This window comes from Nansenia antarctica (assembly GCF_963989245.1).
Source record: "Nansenia antarctica genome assembly, chromosome: 2".
NCBI classification, from domain to species: Eukaryota; Metazoa; Chordata; class Actinopteri; order Argentiniformes; family Microstomatidae; genus Nansenia; species Nansenia antarctica.
The window spans coordinates 83,513,263-83,536,047 of record NC_137675.1 but is presented as its reverse complement, the minus strand read 5'-3'; the positions used below and the strand labels follow the sequence as shown (position 1 = coordinate 83,536,047).

The window sequence follows — 22,785 nt, the reverse complement described above, 5'->3', positions numbered from 1 at the left end:
TCTCTCTCCCTCTCCCTGTCTTTAGCTACACTACCTCTCTCTCCCTCTTCCTCGTGTCTCTGTCTCTCTCTCTCTCTCATCTCTCTATGACCCTATCTCTCTCTCTCTCTCTCTCTGTTTCTCTCTGTTCCTGTTCTCTTCCCCCCATCCCTGCAGCTCTCATCCCTTCACTGTCACCCCTCTCTCTCCTCTCCCTCCCTCCCTCCCCTCTTCCCTGTCGCCCCTCTCTCCCTCCCTCCCTCCCTCCCCTCTTCCCTGTCGCCCCTCTCTCCCTCCCTCCCTCCCTCCCCTCTTCCCTGTCACCTCTCTCCCCTCCCTCCCCTCTTCTGATAGGTCGACATGATAACCTGGGAGATGAAAGCAGATACCGCCCCCTCTGACTTACACCTCATTTTCCCTTTCCTGCATCCTCTGGCTGTCACACACACACACACGCACACACACACACACCCACACACACACACGCACACACACACACACACACACACACCCACACACACACACGCACCAACACACACACACATGACACACACACACACAGACACACACACACACACACATTCACACACGTACGCACGCATGCACGCACACACACACACACACTCACACACGCACCAACACTCACACACACACACGACGCACGCACGTACGCACACACACACACACACACACACACACACACACACTCACACACACAGGGCCCATCTCCTTCCCTATCTGGGGCAGCAGAGGTGAAAAGGTGGACATCTGAATACCAGTAGTACACACACACACACACACACACACACACACACACACACACTCACAGACATCTGAATACCAGGCCTCTCTGGTAACACTGATAAGAGAGGCAGGGAGGAGCGTGGTGTGTGTGTCAGGGGGGGGGGGGGGGTGTATAGATATAGATCAGAAGCTAGACTAGATCAGCAGGTCACTGTAGAGCCACTGATAACAGAGCCCACACCCAGGGCCAGGGGTCAGGGGTCATACAAGCTGCCTACTCTGCAGTGACACCCTCCACTGTGATCAGGGGAGGCTGGCTGGCGGAGGCGGACAAATGTGAATGTGATTACCGTTCCTCACTCCTCCGTTCCATGCATTACAATGAGAACCTGTCCTCCGATTTCTACCTCCACCAGCCTCCCCTGACTGCCCCCGGCTGCAATCAGAGGCTGTGTCACCAACTCCACCACCACGGCCACCTCCACCACCACCACCTCCGCCATCATCATCATCATCACCATCATCACCATCAACATTTTTATGTATTATTTTATTTACAGTAGAGAGTAGAGAGTAGACAGTAGAGGAAAAACCTTCATGTTTTGCAGCAGTCATGATTAAACACAAACACTTCTATCAATGTATTTTAACCATTAACTATTGTCTTATCAAATGTTTTATCTATTTACTTCTTATTTGCTTTTATTCATTGTCATTTTTATTTTCTTACTATGCTCCTCTTGCTGTATTTTTAAACAATGTATGTAAAGCACTTTGAATTGACCCTGTTGTATGAAATGTGCCGTACAAATAAACTTGCCTTGCCTTGCCTAGAGAAACTGTACAGGTGGGTAGTGGGGGATGAGGAGGTCTTTAGGAGGGACAGTTAAGACGCAGCCTGAAGAGATGGAGGCCTTCAATCGGGGGGCGGCTGTGGTGGAAGAGCGGAGTGACCGGGTAAGGGGTTTGGGGTCTGACCGTGGCCTGAGAGGAGGGAGAGAGCTGTTCCCTTTGCTGCCCGGTAGGCGAGCACCAGGGTCTTGAATCATCATCATCATCATCATCACCACTACATTAACCACCGTGCTTCACTCACCCTTACATACCATTATACTGGTTGTCTGACCTGGCACTGCTCTGGCAGAGAGAGAGAGAGAGACAGAGGAGAGGGGACGGAGGGAGGGAGGAAAGGAGGGAGGGAGGGAGGTGGAGAGAGAGAGGAGGGCGAGGAGGGATAGGGGAGCGGGAAAAGGCAAGAGGGGAGAGATTAGTCAGAGGGCTAAATCAAGGTGGAGAGAATAATGGGTTAGAGGAGACAAGGTAGGGAAGAGTGTGTGTGTGTGTGTGTGTGTGTGTGTGTGTGTGTGTGAGAGAGAGAGAGAGAGAGAGAGAGAGAGAGAGAGAGAGAGGGGGAGAGGAGAGCACCGCTGTAATGTCTCTCGTCTTCTGGCAATCGAATTCTCAGCGCTCTGTCGCACAGGGGGACGCTAATTGACAGGCAACCACTTAAGTCTTAATTTTCTTTTAAGATTGCTGGCTGAAAAAAAGAAGGAGAATGGAAGAGAGGACATGAGGGGGGAATTCTAATGAGAGAGAGAGAGAGAAAGAGAGAGAGGTAGAGGGAGAGAGAGAGAAAGAGAGTGTGTCCATGTGTGTCTAAGCTCTCGCTTTGTGTGTGTGTGTGTGTGTGTGTGTGTGGGTGTTTGTGTGTTTGTGTGTGGGTGTGTGTGTGGGTGTGTGCGCGCATGTGTGTGTGTGTGTGTGTGTGTGTGTGTATGTGTGTGTGTGCAACATAGTCTGCAACAGAATACGTTCTGGGGGGTGGTATCATCTGGCGATAGCAGCGTTGACCACCTGTGGTGCTGTTAAGATACGGCCAATAAAAAAAAAAAAGTCACATCAATGCCAAGGTATGTTACATTAGATTAGATTAGATTAGATTCAACGTTATTGTCATTGCAGAGTACAAGTACTAGACAACGAAATGCAGTTTAGCATCTACCCGGAAGTGCAAATAGTGATATAAGAACATGATGTAAAAATTAAACATGACAATGATAGTGATAGGTACAGTAAGGCATGTACGGTAGTTTAGAGGTATATACAGTTATGAGCGATGTACAGTTATGGTAGCTTATGTACAGTATGTAATGTGCAGATGTATAGAAAGAGGCTATATCAAAGAGGTATGTGCAATGTGCAATATACAGTATGTGCAAAGGGAGTATTGTAAACATCAGTAGTGCAAAGGCTAAATTACATTATGTCTGGGGGGGTGGGGGGGATACTGAGAGTCATTGTCAATACCCCATGTGAGTGTGTGTGTGTGTGTGTGTGTGTGTGTGTGTGTGTGTGTGTGTGTGTGTGTGTGTGTGTGGGGAGGATAGTTCAGCAGGGTGTGTGGAGGGGGGGATTGTTTGTAGAAGTTGGTCAGGATCCTGGGAGACAGCTGGGCTTTCTTCAATCTCCTCAGGAAGTGTTGGCTCTGCTGCGCCTCTTTGACCATGGGAAGAGGAGTTGAGGGTCCAAGAGAGGTCCTCATGTGGAGATGTGGACACCCAGGAACTTGAAGCTGTGAACACGCTCTGCTTCCATCTCATTGGTGTAGAAGGGGCGTGTACGCAGCCCCCAAGTTTTCCTGAAGTCCACAATCATCTCCTTCCTCCTTAGTAACTGAGCGTTACTGAGGGTTACGTGTTGCGACTTGTGTGGCGGTTAGGCGGTATTAGCTATTAACTTCGAGTCGCTAAGATTAGCGTAAACTGTCAGGGGAACGCATTAGCAAATATTAGCATAAGCAACAACAATTAGCGGCAAAAAAAGGAAAGAAGCAGTGTCCCAAGCATGATTCAAACCAGTGACACGTCGCCAGTCATCAACCTCTGTTCCGTCCCTGTCATACAAGCCATCAAAGCTGATATTAAACCAAGCTGCGCTGTGGAATGTCATCATTAACGCCTTCATATACATGAGCTCTTCGCTTTGAACCCAGAGACATTGGGATCTCCGTTTTGATTGAATAGGGATCACCTGGACAGATTAGAATCGAGAGGTATGGTGTATTGCTATCTCTAGCTAGCACGATGGGATGCCGGGACTGTCAGATCATAAATGTCATTAGGACAACTGCTACAACACAAATGTAAGGTTTATGGTTGCGGTATTTTCCATTATCATTTGCACCTGGAGGCTATTACGCTAACTATGCCATCATTAGTGAGTTCAACTCATAAAAGCAAAGTTAAAAAAACAAAACAAAGCAGAATAATATTGCTGTCTGGTGATAGAAAAGGCTTAGCGACAGTGTGTGTGTGTATTTGTACTGCCACTTCCCCTTTAAATATCCCCCGTCTCTTTATTTCTCTCTCTGAACCCTTTAAACTGGTGTCAGCGTGGTGAGAGATGGGAGACAGGCCACGGGCAGTGAAGCTCGCCCCCTAGCGGTGAAGACAGGGAACTTCAGGGTGCTGTCAGGATCTGTTGCAGCCTGGTTGACTCAGGGAGCAGGGAGGTGAAGGAGGGGGGAGGAGGAAAGAGTGTGAGAGTGAGAGAGAGAGAGAGAGAGAGTTTATTTACATTTCCTCTTGAAATGTCTTTATTACTTTGAAAATGTTTGCGTGTGTAATATTTACTTAATTTCACTAGCCTTGACAATGTAAACATATGTTTCCCATGCCATTAAACCATTAAAGCCCATTTGAATAGAGAGATAGAGGGGGAAAAGAGAGAGAGAGCGAGGGGGAGAGAGAGAGAGAGAGAGTCACAGTTCAACACAGTCTCTTATCCTGCTCTGCTTTGAGACTAAACACTCCCATGCAAGAGCCCACAATACCAAATCACTGCATGAAATGAAGCCCTTGATAATTCACGGGCAACTCAATGCTGACACATACAATTGTCTTCTCAATTGATCAACGATTTGTTAATTAAAAAAACAAAAATCTGTTGATCTTTTACAGTTGCTAACTAATGACTCACAGCCTGACAGCAGACCACAGAACAGGATATAAAGACCCCTTTCACTGTCTGTGTCAGTGTGTGTGTTTGTGTGTGGTGTGTGTGTGTGTGTTTGTGTGTGTGCAAGAGAGAGAGAGAGAGAGAGAAAGAGAGAAGAGCAATGTGTGTGTGTGTGTGTGTGTGTGTGTGCGTGAGTGTGTGTGTGCATGTGTGTGTGTGTGTGTGTGTGTGAGAGAGAGAGCGAGAGAAAGGACCAGTGTGTGTATATGTGTGCGTGTGTGCGTGCATGCAAGTGTGTGTGTGTGTGTGTGTTTATGAGTTGGTGGGGATACACCAGGGAGGCCAGGGAGGCTGTTGTAGAGGCCCAGGGAGGCTGTTGTATAGGCCAGGCTGTTGTAGAGGCCAGGGAGGCTGTTGTAGAGGCCCAGGCTGTTGTAGAGGCCAGGGAGGCTGTTGTAGAGGCCCAGGGAGGCTGTTGTAGAGGCCCAGGGAGGCTGTTGTAGAGGCCAGGGAGGCTGTTGTAGAGGCCAGGGAGGCTGTTGTAGAGGCCCAGGCTGTTGTAGAGGCCCAGGGAGGCTGTTGTAGAGGCCAGGCTGTTGTAGAGGCCCAGGGAGGCTGTTGTAGAGGCCAGGCTGTTGTAGAGGCCAGGGAGGCTGTTGTAGAGGCCCAGGCTGTTGTAGAGGCCCAGGCTGTTGTAGAGGCCAGGCTGTTGTAGAGGCCAGGGAGGCTGTTGTAGAGGCCAGGGAGGCTGTTGTAGAGGCCCCGGTTCTTAATCTCCTCAGGCCTCTTCTGCCTCCTCGTAACACTGATATCATATCTCAACCATATCAGTCCTCCACTCCTCCCCCTCCCCTCCCTCCCTCCCTCCCTCCCTCCCTCCCTACACCTTCCCTTCTCTACTCTGCCCCCTCTCCTCTTCTCTACTCTCCTTTCCCCTTCTCCCTCCCTCCCTCCACCTTCCCTTTTCCTTTTTCCTCTCCTCTCCTCTCCTCTCCTCTCCTCACCCCCCCCCTCCTCTCCTCCTTATCCCTCTCTCTCTCTCTCCCCTCCTCTCCTCCCTGTCCCAGCCCTCCTCTGTTCCAGGGCCGTGGTGTCGGAGGTTTAAATCCCGGCCACTCAGAGACACCACGCTGGGGGGAGTCAGAAGGGCTATCACCCTCACCTTGTCACATAACCTCCCCCTCCTCCCCCCCTATCTCCCTCCCCCTCCTCCCCCCCACTCCTCCCTCCCGCCTGTTCCAGACCCTCCTCAACCCTCTCTCTCCGAGGCCACCCACACACACATACACACAGTCACGGCAGGTAGCCATGGCAACCGCAACAAAAAGAAAAAAGAAACGGGCCGTGTTATCAGAGGACGACCGTTAAACGGAGGTTCGACCCGAAACTTGGAAAATTGGATTCGGCTGATTGAATAACGGGGGCAGGCAGCCAAGAGGAGTGGGGAGTGGTGAGGCTGTGAAACTGGGTCTCCTGTATGGGGAGGCTTGAGCCGGAATGGGGTCAGGAGGGCATGGGTCTCTGACTGGGCAGACATGTAGCCAGAGCCAAAATGGAGGTCAAGGGAAGGCCCCAACTCTGGCTCTGACTGGGCTGGTCAGGTGGGGTGACAGTTGGGTCAACACAATATGGGTCGAATACGGGAAACCATGACTACCCGTTTTTTGGTTTACCTACTGTATGTAATCTCTCAGCCCTCAAAACCCACCTGTTCTCCAAAGCCTTTGGCCCCTAGTTTTGTCACTATCGTTGTCTTTGTTTCTTTGCTTTGTTTTTCTGTTCTGTCTGTTTAGCCCAATGCACACGGCGTGCGATTTTGTCGCACGACAACATTCGATTCTCAATTCACACCACCGAAGTGTGTGGGTGTGAATGGAGAATCGAATGTTGTCGTGCGACAAAATCGCATCGCACGCCGTGTGCATTGTCTCATTCAAAACAATGGAATCGAATTCGGCGGTGCGACAAAATCGGGGCCGTGTGCATTGGCCTTTTGCCTGTCTGTCTATGAAATCTGTTAAGCGTCCTTGGGTTTGAGAAAGGCGCTATATAAATCTAAGCTATTTTGTGATGTTGATTTGTGATGTACAAAATCATCCAAAATAATTTGACAACAATGATTTGGTCTAAATCATTCAAGTTTAAAACTCTCAACTATTTCTCAACTGTCAAACCAAAGTACATAATTGCGCTAGTGTGATGATGGTGCAGTTGTGAGGTCAATTGAACACAGTAGGAAACCCAATCTTCCAATAGAAAATAAATATCTGACTTTTTCACGAGCTTGAATGTGTCACTATCATATAGTTAACGGCCCTCACTATCAATCACATAGTTAAAATACGATTGTTGGTCAGATGGGTAGACCTCGATATGAATATTGGTGGTGATGGTTTTAAAACCCTTAACATGCTTTAGATAGATGTGGTGCAGTCAACAATGTAGACGACTAAACACTTCCACACAGAAAGTCACACAAATATGAATTCTGGGGTTTGCTCACTTTTCAAAAATGTAAAAAAAACATTTTTTAAACTAACATCGTGTGAGTGACAGAATGAACATTAGATGTTCCAGCTGCCAATCAAAAGGACAATGGCACCACATTCTAAATTCTACCTTCTAAATTCTATATTCGGCTCCTACTGTTTTTTTTTCTGTTTTTTTTCTCTTTCTCCCTTGGGTTATATCTTAGTGTCATCACTAGCTACTGTCAGTCAGTCAGCCACACACACACACACACACACACACACACACACGCACACACACACACACACACACACACACACACAGCAGCAGTGTTGAGTGAGGCCTCATTGACGCCGTGTCGCCCGGGGCAGAGCGGAGGACATTAGCGTGCTAACCTGTCTAGTAGAGACGCCTAGGTCTGTGAAGGCTGGCGCTGGGAGAGTCTGTCTGTCTGTCTATCTGTCTGTCTGTCTGTCTGTCCCCTCGCCGTGTGCCACGCCCTAACGGCCTGGGGGGAAGGACGAGAGGAGAGGAGAGGAGAGGAGGCCCTCCACGGTCTGTCCGTCCGTCTGGCTGACAGACAGGAAGAGAAGACAAAACACTGCTCCTGATTCTCTCTTTCTTTCTCTCTCTGTCTCTTTCTTTCTCTCTCTCTCTGTCTTTCTCTCTCTTTCTCTCTCTCTCTTTCTCTGTCTCTTTCTTTCTCTCTCTCTCTCTTTCTCTCTCTCTCTCTCTCTGTCTCTTTCTCTCTCTCTCTCTCTCTCTCTCTCTCTCTCTCTCTCTCTGTCCATCAGCGGGTGTCCAATCAACGTCAGGCCTGTGTGTTATCTTCTCTGCTGAGTGGCAGAAGCTTGGCCAGAACCCCAGACACTGTCTGCCATGTGTGTGTGTGTGTGTGTGTGTGTGTGTGTGTGTGTGTATGTGTGTGTGTGTGTGTTTGTGTGTGTCTGTGTGTGTGTGTGTGTATGTGTGTCTGTGTGTGTGTAGGCGTCTGTGTGTGTGTGTGTGTGTGTGTGTGTGTCTATGCGTCTGTGTGTGTGTATGTATGTGTGTGTGTGTGTGTCTGTGTGTGTGTGTGTGTGTGTGTGTGTGTGTGGGATCCCTGGCCCCTGTGTCCCTCTGGGTGAAACAGAACCCAGTGGTGCTAATGTCCTACGCTCTAGAAGGCCAAACACCATAATACAACTAACAACACAATTACAAAACAATACATCTGTCTTAAAGCCCGCGTACTACACACTCACCTACACACACCACGTTCTGGTCTGCTTCCTCCGTGAGACACACACACACACACACACACAGACACACACACACACACACAGACACACACACACACACACACACTCATAGAATATGGATGAAGATGTTGAACTCCAGTTAAATCTGCAATTAGTGCATGTGAGATGAACACGGTAAGGGCAAGCACTACTTCAGACCAGACCAGACCCGGAGGGGAGGGGAGAGGGGGAGGGGGGGAGGAGGGTGTGTGTGTGACCTGTCAGTGTGGACTTCTCACACACCTGACGCCTGAGAGAGAGAGAGAGAGAGAGAGTATCTGTGTGCGTGTGTGTAAGAGAGAATGTTGTGAGTGAGTGTGTGTGTGTGTCTGTGTGTGTGTGTGTGTGTGTGTGTGTGTGGTTCAGGTGTAGTCTCAGGTGAAAGGTTGAGAGGGGGGGGGGACGGTGTCTCTCAGCTCCTGCTCATTAGGGGCTGACCCAACCTCAGGGCCTGTCTGATGATCTACCTACACGCCTGTAGGTCTGGAGGTCACACACACACACACACACACACACACACACACACACACACACACAGGCAGACAGACAGACACACACACACACACACACACAGACACACAGACACACACACACACACACCCACACACACACACCGAACTCAACTAAACTTCTCTCATTCAATATTCAAACCACCCCATAATATCATTTTCAGAATATAAATAGCTCGTACGTAGGACCTGACAGCTTGGACCTATAACTTTGTCTCAAAGGGACTGCCCTGAAGAAATAAATGATATATGAAAATATGAAAATTAAATTAAACTGAAATAACCGAGAGATACATTATACAATAACATTGTACGTTGTACAACATAAACAACCTCTGAGAGAAAGATGACTGAAATAACAGACATGTTCTGGAGCACGGAAACGTGAGGACCGTTTTTCTTTTTTAAAAACGAACCTTCCACCGCTTTACACCACAGCGCCATGGCAACGAGGGGGCCCTTTGTCATGGCAACAGAGTGATGGAGTGAGTGTGTGGCGGATGCCGGGGTCACGGAGAGTGTGAAAGGAGGGAGGGAGAGAGAGAGGAGGAGGGAGGGAGGGAGGGGACGGACGGTGGAGGGTGGAGAAAGGAGGGAGGGGGAGGGATAGAGAGAGATGGAGTGAGAGAGGGTGAGGAGTGGGGGGGAGAGAGAGAGGGATAGAAGAGAGAAGAATGGGAGAGGGAGTCTCTCGAGAGGGGGAGGGAGGGAGGGAGGGAGGGGTGACGACTCCCAAACCTGCTAGGGAGTGAGTGATGATCCTACTCCCCCTGCAGCGGCCTCCACAATGGGCTAGCGTAGCCGCGGCTAGCTACGCCGGAGCGCAGCACTCAACTGTTAGCTTACACCATAAGCTTTCAATTACAGGGTTAGCATAACAAAGCTAACCCTCTTTACCTCAGGTATGTCTGACCGCTAGACGCGTCGGCACACAGATTTCTAACGTCAGCCATTTTGATTTATGTATTTCCTGGATACATTTCTACGGTGGACGGAGAAATTCACACCAGCCGCAAGTCATGAACTAATATATGGGTAAAATGATGACTGTATATCAGTAGTGTGTATATGAAGGTCTAGGAATGTTTTCAGTGTTTTTTGGAGGGGGGGGGGTTCTTTGGGGATCAACATTCGATCTAATATCGAGACAGGGCTCTGACTGGGTCTGATTCAGATCACGCACGCACACACACACATGCATGCATGCACACGCACACACACACGCACACACACGCACACACGCACACGCATGCACGCACACGCACACGCACACACGTGCATGCACACACACACACACACACACAGACACACACACTCACACACACACACACACACACACACATACACACTCTCTCACCGTTGAGAGAGTAGCTAAATCTCAAATCTCCCCACTGACCAAAGGGACATATACTGTAGATCTCACAGAGGAGCTGTTCTCATTGTCTGTTCCACACACACACACACACACACACCAGACCCCCTGTAATTGTCTAATTGATCATCAATCAGTCCATTTTAACTATTCAGGAGCCTCTGGGCCTTACAGGGATGTATGTCTTTATCACATGGTAAATGGACTGCACTTTTATAGCGCCTTATTCCAAAGCGCTTTACGACGGCCTCTCGTTTACCCGTCCACACACACATTCACACACCAATGGCGGCAAGCTACCATGCAAGGCGCTGTCCCGCTCATTGGGAGCAATTCGGGGTTCGGTGTCTTGCCCAAGAACAGCTCGACAGGTGGCCAGCCGGGGTTCGAACCGCCGAACCTCCGACCTTGCGATCGTCAGGCTGATCTGATTGGTCACTGTCACACCTGATGATCTGATTGGTCACTGTCACACCTGATGATCTGATTGGTCACTGTCACACCACCATGGGGCGATCCGATTGGTCACTGACACGCTAACATGCGGCTGTCACATTGGTCACAGTATCATGACTACGGGTTGTTCTGATTGGTCAAAGGCCCTTTGTACAGTAGATCAGTGTAGACTTCCTGTCTGTAGACGCTGGCCTCCACTGTAGAACAGCCTTCTGGAGGCTGGCCTCTACCAACACAGTAGGTGTGCATCAGGGGAGGCTGGTGGAGGTAGACATCGGAGGACGGGCTCCTTGTCATGCACGTGTGTTGGACCCCATGCCTCGGTCCACTGAGGCCGTCACAATGAGCCCGGCCTCCGATGTCTACCTCCACCAGCCTCTCTGATATGCTCTGATATTTCCCCAAGACTGGTTATTCATTGCTGTCGGTGGCCCTAATTCATCTTAAGAGTGTGAGTGTGAGTGTGTGTGTGTGTGTGTGTGTCAGGGTTTCCGTTAACCGGTAATTCCCGGACTTCGTCCGGTAAAAGTTGTTGAAGTCCGACAATTTGAAAACTCGTCGGACAAAATGTCCGGTGAAAATAATTCCCTCTAAGCACAATTTGAATACAATTCGCTAAAGTTCACATTTTGTATTCAAATTGGCTTTCATTCTCAGCTGAGCACCAAACACACACACGCAACACTGCCCGAGAGAGAAGGACCCGCCCCCTCCAGCCAGCCTATAGGCTAACCAAAGGGGGCGGGTCCTTCTCTCTCGGGCAGTGCCGCGCGTGCACGAGTGTGTGTGTGTGTCCGGTGCCCAGCTGAAAATGGTGGCCCGAAGCGGAAAGCCTTAACTTTATCGCACAATAACAAGGATAACAAACGAAACGGACAACATTTACACTAAGATGGAGACAAACTTCAGCGATATGATCTAACAGCCGGTCTTCAGGACGACATACAGACCCGTATGAGCTTACAGGGCTATCCCCTAAGTATGATTTGACAGACAGCTAAACGAAATGCCTTCCCAACCAGCGAGACCTGGGGGGTGTTCCATCAACGTCGCCAAAGGAAAACCTAGGCCTACTTCGCCAAGTCCCGCGAGACTCTTAAAAAGATCCAGGCATATCTTGATAGATCTCGCGAGACTTGTCAAAACAAGCCCAGAATTTCCTCCAGCGACGTCGATGGAACACCCCCCTGGTTATAGAAATGACGTTGTTTTATTGATAAAAAAAAAGGGTAAAACTGGAAAGAGAAAATAGAAAACTCACATTAATCCCAAACAATTTAACAAACTTCAGTTAACGTAATGTGGAGTCCGTTCATTGATCGATGCTGTCTGTTCAGTTCCCAGTGAAGCGCCCGTTCAGCGCTGGACATAATCATTATGATAATGGCATAGCACGCATGCGAATCATGTTATATTATTATATATTATATAGCTCGCATCTAATCGTATCGGATGAGAAATAGACATTAAATGGCATATATAGGCCGCTACACAACAGTAATCACCGCGACAAACAGCTATATTAGATTTTAAGAAAAAAAAAATATGATTTTGAAAAAAAAATGTTTTATTATATTTTAATATGATGACCGGAATAATTCACGTTTGTCCGGTAAACCGAAATCTTCCCGGACACGATGTCCGGCGGCAAATTTTTCTACCGGAAACCCTGGTGTGTGTGTGTGTTCACATGTTTATCTTATTTACATTAATGAACAGGAGAGAGCTGTCCCTGTCTGCACCAGCACTGTCAAGAGAGGAATAGTAATTGGGGGAAGCGTGTGTGCGTGTGTGTGTGTGTGTGTGTGTGTTCAGGTATTTATGTCTGTGTGTATGTGTGTATGTATGTGTGTATGTGTGTGTGTGTGTGTGTGTGTGTGTGTTCAGGTATTTATGTCTGTGTGTATGTGTGTATGTATGTGTGTATGTGTGTGTGTGTGTGTGTGTGTGTGTGTGTGTGTGTGTGTGTGTGTGTGAATTAAGAGCAGCAGAGGAATAGTAATGGAGGGATGTGTGTTATGTTATTAACTCTGTGACGGGAGGTCTTCAGTTGTTTTATGGTCATCATCCATCACGCTCACCCTCTCTCTGCTCTCATCCAAAGTTATGCCAACACCATAGGGCACGCACACACACACACACACACACACACACACCACACACACACACACACACACACACACACACACACACACACACACACACCCGCACACACACATACACACAGACATAAATACCTGAACACATACACACACACCACACACACACACACACACACACACACACACATACACACACACACACACACACACACACACACACACACACACAAAACTCTCAAGATGAATTAGAGCCACCGGGCAAGGCAGCAATGAATAAACTGTCAGTCGTGGGGAAACCGTGTGTGTGTGTGTGTGTGTGTGTGTGTGTGCGTGTGTGCGTGTGTGTGTGTGTGTGTGTGGAGGAGAGGGGAGGGAAGGGGAGGCTCATTGTAATGCATGGTATCAGACACGCGTGTTTAATATCGTCCCTCATTCCATGTATTACAATGAGCCTGTCCTCCCATTTCTACCTCCACCAGCCTCCCCTGAAACACACCTACACTCACATACACACACTTACAAATACACACCACATACACACACACACACACACACGCACACACACACACACACACACACACAGCACACATACACACAACGCCACCTATGCCAACACGAAAGGGTTAAGGGTCAGCGTTAGGGTTCGCTGGGTCACACTTCATACCACTTTTCAGTGTTCTGCCGTTCGTATGAATTCATACACATTTGGCGCGAGATCCCGCCGTAGTGTGATCGCTGGGTTACCGGGGTTACCGCTAGGGGCAGCCGGTCGGACGTGCACGGGTCCAAACGCTGTTTGTGTTCGCCGCTAAACGGGCTGAATTACAATCCCAATTACAGCGTCGGAGAGCTGACGGGTCTGCACTCAGGTGGCTGCAGGGGCGTGAAATAGAGGCGTGTTCGTGACGTTAATGAGCAGGTCAAGTAGCCATCAGGGGCGCTGAAAAATACCACTCATATTTCAGACACAGTAGCGGAGCAGGCTAATATTAACTTTGAGGTTACAGGTACTGGCTACTACATGAGTTAGTTCTTCTTCTTCTTCTTCTCCTCTTCCTCTTCTTCTTCTCCTCCTCCTCCTCTTCTTCTTCCTCTTCTCCTCCTCCTCCTCCTCTCCCTCCTCCCTCTCCTCCTCCCCCCCCTCCTTTCCCCCCTCCTCCTCTCCCTCCTCCTCTCCCTCTCCTCCTCTCCCCCCTCCTCCTCCCTCTCCTCCTCTCCCCCCTCCTCCTCCCTCTCCTCCTCACCCTCCTCCTCTCCCTCCTCCCTCTCCTCCTCTCCCCCCTCCTTCTTCTCCACCTCCTCTCCCTCCTCCTCTCCCTCTCCTCCTCTCCCCCCTCCTCCTCCCTCTCCTCCTCTCCCCCCTCTCCACCTCCTCCTCCTCCTGCGTTTAATCGCTACATTATTTTCTGACATCTGACTTATGATCTATCTACCTTTCTCCCTTCCCCTAATGAGGAATTAGATGGCCGTAGCTCTTCCAGACCCCCGTCAGCCCCCGCCCGCTCAGCCCTCCAGCAGGATGATGAATACTAACCTTTTTACTCCCCAATAAAAGGAAATATCAACAGAGAGGTAAAGCTGTCCAAAGGATAATTACGGTTTCGATTGTAGCTCAAGCGGAGTGGCAGCGATGATGTCATAGACAGGGGCCGAGCCCCGGCGCTGTTCTCTGGCAATGTCAGAGCGCATAGAGAGGGATCATCTATCTCTCTGTCTCTGTGTGTCTGTGTCTCTCTCTCTCTGTGTCTCTGTCTCTGTGTCTCTCTCTCTCTCTCTCTCTCTCTCTCTCTCTATCTGTCTCTGTGTCTCTGTGTCTCTCTCTCTCTCTCTCTGTCTCTGTGTGTCTGTGTCTCTCTCTCTCCCTCTCCATCTCTCTCTCTCTCTCTCTCTCTCTATCTGTCTCTGTGTCTCTGTGTCTCTCTCTCTCTGTGTGTCTGTGTCTCTCTCTCTCTCTCTCCATCTCTCTCTCTCTCTCTCCATCTCTCTCTCTATCTCTCTGTCTCTGTGTTTCTGTGTGTCTCTCCATCTCTCTCCATCTCTCTCTCTCTCTCTCCATCTCTCTCCATCTCTCTGTCTCTGTGTGTCTCTCTCTCTCTCTCTTTCTCTCTCTCTCTCTCTCCATCTCTCTCTCTCTCTCTCCATCTCTCTCTCTCCATCTCTCTCTCTCTCTCTCTCTATCTGTCTCTGTGTCTCTGTGTCTCTCTCTCTCTGTGTGTCTGTGTCTCTCTCTCTCTCTCTCTCCATCTCTCTCTCTCTCTCCATCTCTCTCTCTATCTCTCTGTCTCTGTGTTTCTGTGTGTCTCTCCATCTCTCTCCATCTCTCTCTCTCTCTCTCCATCTCTCTCCATCTCTCTGTCTCTGTGTGTCTCTCTCTCTCTCTCTTTCTCTCTCTCTCTCTCTCCATCTCTCTCTCTCTCTCCATCTCTCTCTCTCTCTCCATCTCTCTCTCTCTCTCTCTCTTTCCATGTATACATCTACTGTATCTACCTAGTGTATTGTTCTGAGCCGCCTGCTTCTCTCAAACAAAACTGCCTTGACTCTTTTCACCCATTTAAAAGTGTAAAGTATTTGGATGGATAGAAGTCAACATAGCAGCGAGAGGAAGAGGTAGAGGGAAGGAGGGAGGGAGGGTGAGAGTAAGAGGTAGAGGGAGGGAGGGAGGGAGGGTGAGAGTAAGAGGTAGAGGGAGGGAGGGAGGGTGAGAGTAAGAGGTAGAGGGAAGGAGGGAGGGAGGGTGAGAGTAAGAGGTAGAGGGAGGGAGGGAGGGAGGGTGAGAGTAAGCCCATGTATTTTTCATTGACTGTCTTGTTTTATTGTTATAAAATTATCCCAGGTTCTACTGTAAAATCACAAAATCACAACATTTTGTCGGAACTAGCTCACCTCTCATTACACAAACAAACATACTAAGGTAATCAAAGCTTTAAGTTCATTTATTTTGCTCTCCGATAAATGTCGCTCTCGGATAAATGAATAGATCACTTTTTGATACCGTAGGTCTCAGTGAAGTGGAGCTTTCCGTCCGGCTGCTCCTCATGGTCTATGGTGGGGCAGAACAGTTCCTCCTAGAGGCGTTGTTTGACCCTTAGGCCCAGGGCCTTTATTTGATCCTTGCTGAACCTGCGTAAAATCACAAAATCACAACATTTTGTCGGAACTAGCTCACCTCTCATTACACAAACAAACATACTAAGGTAATCAAAGCTTTAAGTTCATTTATTTTGCTCTCCGATAAATGTCGCTCCACATGGCGGCACCTGCTCTACCTCAAGGGGCTCCTCGAGACCCTGTAAAGGCCTCAGCTGCTCAGCGCCCCTCCTCTTCCTCTCCTGAGCCTGGAGAGAGGGATGGAGAGAGAGGGATGGAGAGAGAGGGATGGAGAGATACGGTACGATTATACGGTAACCTATGTTCAGTGCTGTAGTTCCCCATGTTCTGCTGCAGCTGTAGCATCAGGATATGTTGGTATTTGATCACCTTATATAAAACATCGCCGCTCTGCATTAATGGCGTGCACTCGGAAAATCGCGTCAGTCATTTTTTTTTTTTATATCAAAAGTACCGATTTAAGTACCGTTTCGGTACCGGTACCGTTTTTAAAGTACCGATTTGGCACCGGTATCGAATAAAACCAAACGGTACCCAACCCTAGTTACATCTCAGCTTCTGCTTTCCGTTTTATGCAGTGGTTAACACTTGAGGGAGGTCAGCCATGACAGTATGTTATCAAATCAGTGGGTTGGGAAGGGGGTCGGTCACCAGACAAAAAGTTTAAGAACCGTTGCTATACATTATGGGATGTGACTGTACCTCAGCCATTACAGAGCTCAGTCCAAGGAAGAACTGTTTGATCTCCTGTCGGACCTGGTCTCCACTAGGCCCTTGTCCCTGGTTGGGGGTCTTCATCTTGGGCACAGATGTCATCTGAGAGGCCCCATGCGGCACCTGCTCTACCTCAAGGGGCCCTTGTCCCTGGTTGGGGGTCTTCACCTCAGCAGAGAAGAGCTTTCTTCTACTCAGACTGAGCTGGTTCACATAGTCATCCCGTCTCTTGGAGGGCACAGAATGTCTGCGAAGGCCACAGCCACGCTTTCCATAGCTCTGAAATAGCAACACACAACACAGGGCCTTTCAATGAATGGAGATTCTCACTAGACAACCAGTTATTCTCTTCCAATTATTTTGTTAATTCATTATTTTCTTATCAGTTGCTGATATTTCAGTATGACTTCACAGATTACTTTCTTATTATTGTCTTATCTTACCTTATCCATAATGGAAGGAATGGAAGGTCTGTGAGAAAAATAAAAACCAGAGAATATTTTACCTATCAGGAGTTATTGTTATCTTGTAAAAGGGTATGTGTGATGTATTCACTGTTGCCATGTTTTTTTTCGAATTCCAACTGGAATTGCTAGCAACAGGGCCAACAGGGCAACAGGCCTAACAACCATTGAACAACTCACTAGCTAGCTAGAAACAATCTAATCTATAGCTTTCCCTTTATACTTTTTTATGGTAATAATTGTTTTGTTATAAACCCATTCTGTTCAAGCATAGAAGGAAAAAGAATGAAGTGCTGAATATTTACAATTTGACATGAAAAACACAAAATATCCTCCTACCTCAAGTTGTTGCTTGTCTTATATCCAGAGAAGAGATTTCGCGTAAGCGCCACCCAGTGGCCGAAATATGATGAGCGTGACAACCAACCCGTGTGAAGACGTTCGCGACAGCGCCACCTAGTGGCCGAAATATGATGAGCCAACCCCTTCCTCCCCTACTGTTAGGTTGATCTAACGTGGGGCTCCACAGTAGATAGCAATAAATATTCAAGTTACAACCGTTGTCTGAGTGTATGTTATACAGGTGAGGTTCCCTAGTCCTCAGGATATAACATAAATAAAGAAGTTTGAAGAAGTTTCGGCGAGTGTTTTGCTCCGTTGCCGGGCTAGCTTTCGTTAGCCACCAATGCTATTAGCTATTAGCCTGCACCCGGAGTAAACGGTAAAGTGCGTCCCGCTCGCTGTGTTGCGTTGCGCAGTAATTGTAGTAGAGGTTATCTGCCGGGTCAGGAAGGTCCCGTGGGGCCTATAGTATCCATCTGCGCGCAACAAATCCAACACCCGGAAATGTGTTGGGCCACGTCATCGTAAGCGCGTCGGTAAAAGAAACCGCGAGAATCCGCGAGATTAGAATTACAAGTACAATGGCAAATGCAGCTCAGGTGAGAATTTCGAAATATTATTAATGAACATGTTATAGTTTTCATATATGTATTTATTATTTAGGTTGTTGCATGTGTTACGCATTTGGCTGTAGTTTTGTTCATCTAATTGGGTAATTCTATGTGGTTTAGCGTTATCAGATATGAGATTAGATTCAACTTTATTGTCATTGCTGAGTACAAGTACCAACAACAAAATGCAGTTATGCATATAACCAGAAGTGCAAATAGTGACAAAACAAAGATAAACATGTACAGCCGGCAGGGCTAAAAAACGCCGCGCTCAGGTGGGGGGAAGGGAATGACTTTCACGTGGTAATTATTACAACTAACACTAAGTTAAAGATGAACTATATGCTATTTTCGAACTTTGGTAGTGTGTTCACTGTTGTATGTAGGTTGCACATATAATATTTTGAGCTCAGGTCACATATTTTCAAGCAAGATGAATTAAAGGAATGAAATATTCAATTTAAAGGAAATGAAAGTTATTTGGAGTCACATTCGATACATTCACCTAATTATATTTTATTCTTCCATAGACCAACATGATGTTTCCAGATGGACAATATCCTGCGCTTAAGAGATTGGACTTGGACACATTCCAGTGTCCATGTTGTCACAAGGCAGGGAAGTACCCTGCTCTTCTATCTCATATGCAGTTCCACCATAGTTCTGCTGTGAAATATGGAGGTAAGTCCACCTATATATTATCATGTCATCATTTGAATTTTAAATGGTGTTAATGTGTTATTTCTGTGCCCCAGCACATCCTTGGTGTAAATTAGTTTTAGATCAGACATTGTGGGCTCATTTGATGTTTGTGTGAGCTTTCACATTCCACATTAGATTTATATTACGGTTCTGACCTGTTAGCAACGCTGAATTAATTACCTGATGTGGGTTTAATTATTAATTCAAATGCAAAAGTTCAAGTTATAGGCATGGACCCTATGTTATCGAATTTTTATTTAATAAAAGTTTGGGCATTTAGCAGACGCCTGTTTCCAAAGCGACTTTTAATCAATACATTTGACTAAGCAAGTGAATCATCAATTCACCAGTCGTAGCAGGAAGAGTAATCTACCTCAGACCAGGGGTCTATTATTGTTAGTGACATGATTATGTATTGTTCTCACAAACACCTTTTTTCAAATTATGTATTTACAAAAATACAACTTATTGGTATGTTTCTAGTAGGCCTATCTTCTAAATCACTTTCTTTATTTCTTTTAGGATATGCTTTTTATAAATGCTTTTTATAAATTTGTAAATTTATAAATATAAGGGGTGTTGCTGAGAAAATTGTTGCGGGATCCTGGACAGAGAAGACTGGTCTGGATTTGGAGGTATTGTTTGAATGTTACTATCATATTATAGCTATAGTCATAATTACCTACTATTCTCTAACTAACTTTTCTTCGTACAGGGGCTTCCGAGGCAGACCAGTGGCAATGACTGTGGTGTCTTCATGATAATGGTGAGTTATGGTAATGCCACCAAGTGATATGGCACACTTGATTGTTCCTTAAAACCATCAAAAAAATGTGTAAATGTATGTAACAATGACTGACCACCACTTAGTCCTGACCAACATTCTGTTTGTGCATTTGCAAATAAAAAGGTGTGCAATAAAAGGTATTAAGGAACATTCATGTGTGCAGACCTCTCATATCACTTTCCTATGGAGTTATCAGCCATGTACATTTCATTGGATGTGTGTGACTACCTTCTCACTGAGTTATAAGCTGTCACATGGTAATCTTGTCTTTGTGTCTTTTCTCATTACAGTATGCCTGGTATTTCGCCATGGAGGCTACCTTTGACTTCAGCATTGTAAGTATTAAGAAAACAAGAACCCATTATATCAATATGCTATAAGACTTTGAATGCAAATTGAGTAACTGCTCTTTCTTTAGGATGACATGTCTCTCCTGAGAAGGTGGTGGTGTATTGTCCTGGTGGAAAACATTGGGCTGGAAGGGTATGCTGCAGTGCTACAAAAATAATAATTGTATTTGTACATTTATTATCAAGAGGACTTTGGGGTAACACCTGGCCCTACAATTCAACCTTCCGGTGAAGATAATGTGTGTTAATTTCAGATATGGAAGGAAGTTTGCTCACTTTAGTGAGGAAGGCAGAGCGACCCTTCACGACAGTGTCCCACCTGTATTCAGGACCTATTCAAGTGTTAAAAGGAGTCATGCAAGCAACACCATGGTCAGTGCATCTCTCACTAAGTATCTATGACCGTGTGCCTGTTTCTGAATGGGCTACTGCTCCTAAAACACATACTCCATGCAACTTTATGGCACATGCAATATGTTTAGTGGTACTGTGTCATTCTGAATCCAGCCTGGATCTCTTTTTGAAGTAGTTAACCCTTTCATGTAAAACATACTGGCAATAATGGTGGACTCTGTACAGATGCCACTGGACACTGACGAGGACCACACGTACTTCAAGAGGCCTTACAGCTTTCCTCCTAAAGAATTGGTTAGTGTGAATGAAGTTTATTGCATACAAACATACTATCCACCATTCACAGCTGTACACATAGTCATGCTTATGTGTGTATCCTGTTACCAGGGACAAAGATGTCAGAAGCCTGGAAAGTGAAACCACACTTTATATCAGGACACTTGAGGTAGAATGATCAAGGAAAGAAAGTGAGTGACTCATTCAGTACTTAACTGCACCTTTTCATTGTAACATGGTTAAGCACTGTATTATTATTTTAGGAAAGGGCTCAACAAGTTCAACACCAACGAAGAGTGACCAATGACTTGTTAGTGCATTGCATTTGCAATGCATTTTGGAAACATGAGGAGAGTGCTAATACAAATTCCATGACAGTTTGCAACCACTGATGAATGTGAGTTTCTTAAATTAATTATTAATCACTTCTTTATAACATTTTGTCTCAACAGTGAGAAGCAGCTGTCTCACCATTATATGGTCGAAAATGTGAGAAGAAAAGGAAGCTGAAAGACCATAGAGACAATGTTGAAAGAGCACTTGTGCTAAAGTGCAATCAGCAATGATGTCTTGATTGAAGCGCATTGAGTCGTATCTTGTGAGATGCGCTATACAAATAAAGCTTGAATTGATTTGATCCCTTGTACACTTTTTTTGGGCATTTGTGTTGCAACACACCTGTACATTCTGCACTCTACCCTGTTAGGCCCTTATTTTACTCTAGACAGAAGGGTTGTAACACTTGTTATTAATTCCATTTGGTATACCTCATAAACTTTCTTGCATTTCTGGTGTTTGCATTTTACATATTCTAAATATATGCTATCTACATGTCGCACTGGATGGGGTTATTGCTGTTGACTCATCAGAAAGTAAAGACTAATTCACAGAGTGTATGAAGATTCCAGTAAGGGTTTTGTGAAGGAGCCCTAGTGCTGTTGACATCAGAAATAGAATGTTTTATTTAGCTCATCAGTGTGCACTCAGCACCATGGACACCTCCAGCCCAGCACCTTGCACCACGGTTCCTGCCCTGCTCCATGGATTACAACGATGATCGCCTGACCCTTGCCTGACTCCACCAAGTCCTTTGCCTGACCCCTCAAACCTGTTTGACCTAATAAAGTCCCTCACCTGGGGTCATTGACATTCTTTTATTTATATACAGTTAGGTCTGGAAGTATTTGGACAGTGACACAATTTCCATAATTTTGTCTCTGTATGCCACCACAAAGGATTTGAAATGAAACAATCCAGATGTAATTGAAGTGCATTTTACAGCCTAAGGATGGCCTGTTTCAGTTGCATTGAGAGCTCTGTTGACTGCATGTTGTGCGTATACAGCAACAGCCTCCAAATGCAAATGCCACACTTGGAATCAACTCAGACCTTTTACCTGCTTAATTGATAAAGAAATAATGAAGGAATAAATAGCCCACACTGGCCCATGAAACAGCTTTTGAGTCAATTGTCTAATTACTTTTGGTTATTATACATAAGAGCTATAATTCATAAACCCTTCCTTCAATTTGGATGTGAATACCCTTAACCTAAAGCTGAGAGTCTGCACTTTAAGCCCAGTAAATTCTGTTGGAAATCTCATATAAGATACGTTAGATCCAAAGTATCAAGGAGTATTGCAGTATTGTGCAGGGCAAAACATATTCTGGAACAGAGGATGTTGTATACTCTATATTGTTGTCTTGTCTTACCCTATTTGAGTTACTGTGTGGAGATATGGGGAAATGAATATAAAAGCACTTTAAACCCATTGATTACACTACAGAAAAAAGCTATGAGGATTTTGATTGATTGATTGAAAACTTTATTAGAAGATTTGCAGAAGTAGGTACATGAAAGTACATATTACATACAAGGTCAACTAACAGGATAAAAACCCAAGAAAGCCACTGGCTTATTTCAATTGGGGTCCTTGATTCTCAATTCATCGTTACATGTAAGACCGACAAAACAAACTAGTACTATCTACAAGATAATACAGACAAATAACTATTACTATCTACAAGATAAAAATACATCCATCATGGGAAGAACAATACAACAAAACATCAGGTATGTACAGCGGGTAGGGCAGGTGGGGACATACACCACAGGTGGGGGCGGGGGACAAAACACAAAGTATGTACAGTGGGTAGTTCGGGTCTTTTAATCTGATTTTTGATTTAGAGGGTCCAGTTACGGATTGCAG

The 22,785-nt window shown here is 46.4% G+C and overlaps 1 long non-coding RNA gene across 1 annotated transcript; it reads left to right on the top strand.

The window, feature by feature from the left end:
- The first annotated feature begins 18,652 nt into the window (after nt 1–18,652).
- On the top strand, nt 18,653–21,159 carry LOC308151927. The gene is made up of 9 exons (XR_013937314.1): nt 18,653–18,788; nt 19,332–19,444; nt 19,525–19,575; nt 19,887–19,931; nt 20,015–20,079; nt 20,201–20,318; nt 20,526–20,594; nt 20,688–20,767; nt 21,029–21,159. It is a non-coding gene; the product is annotated as an uncharacterized lncRNA (long non-coding RNA).
- The last annotated feature ends 1,626 nt before the right edge of the window (nt 21,160–22,785 follow it).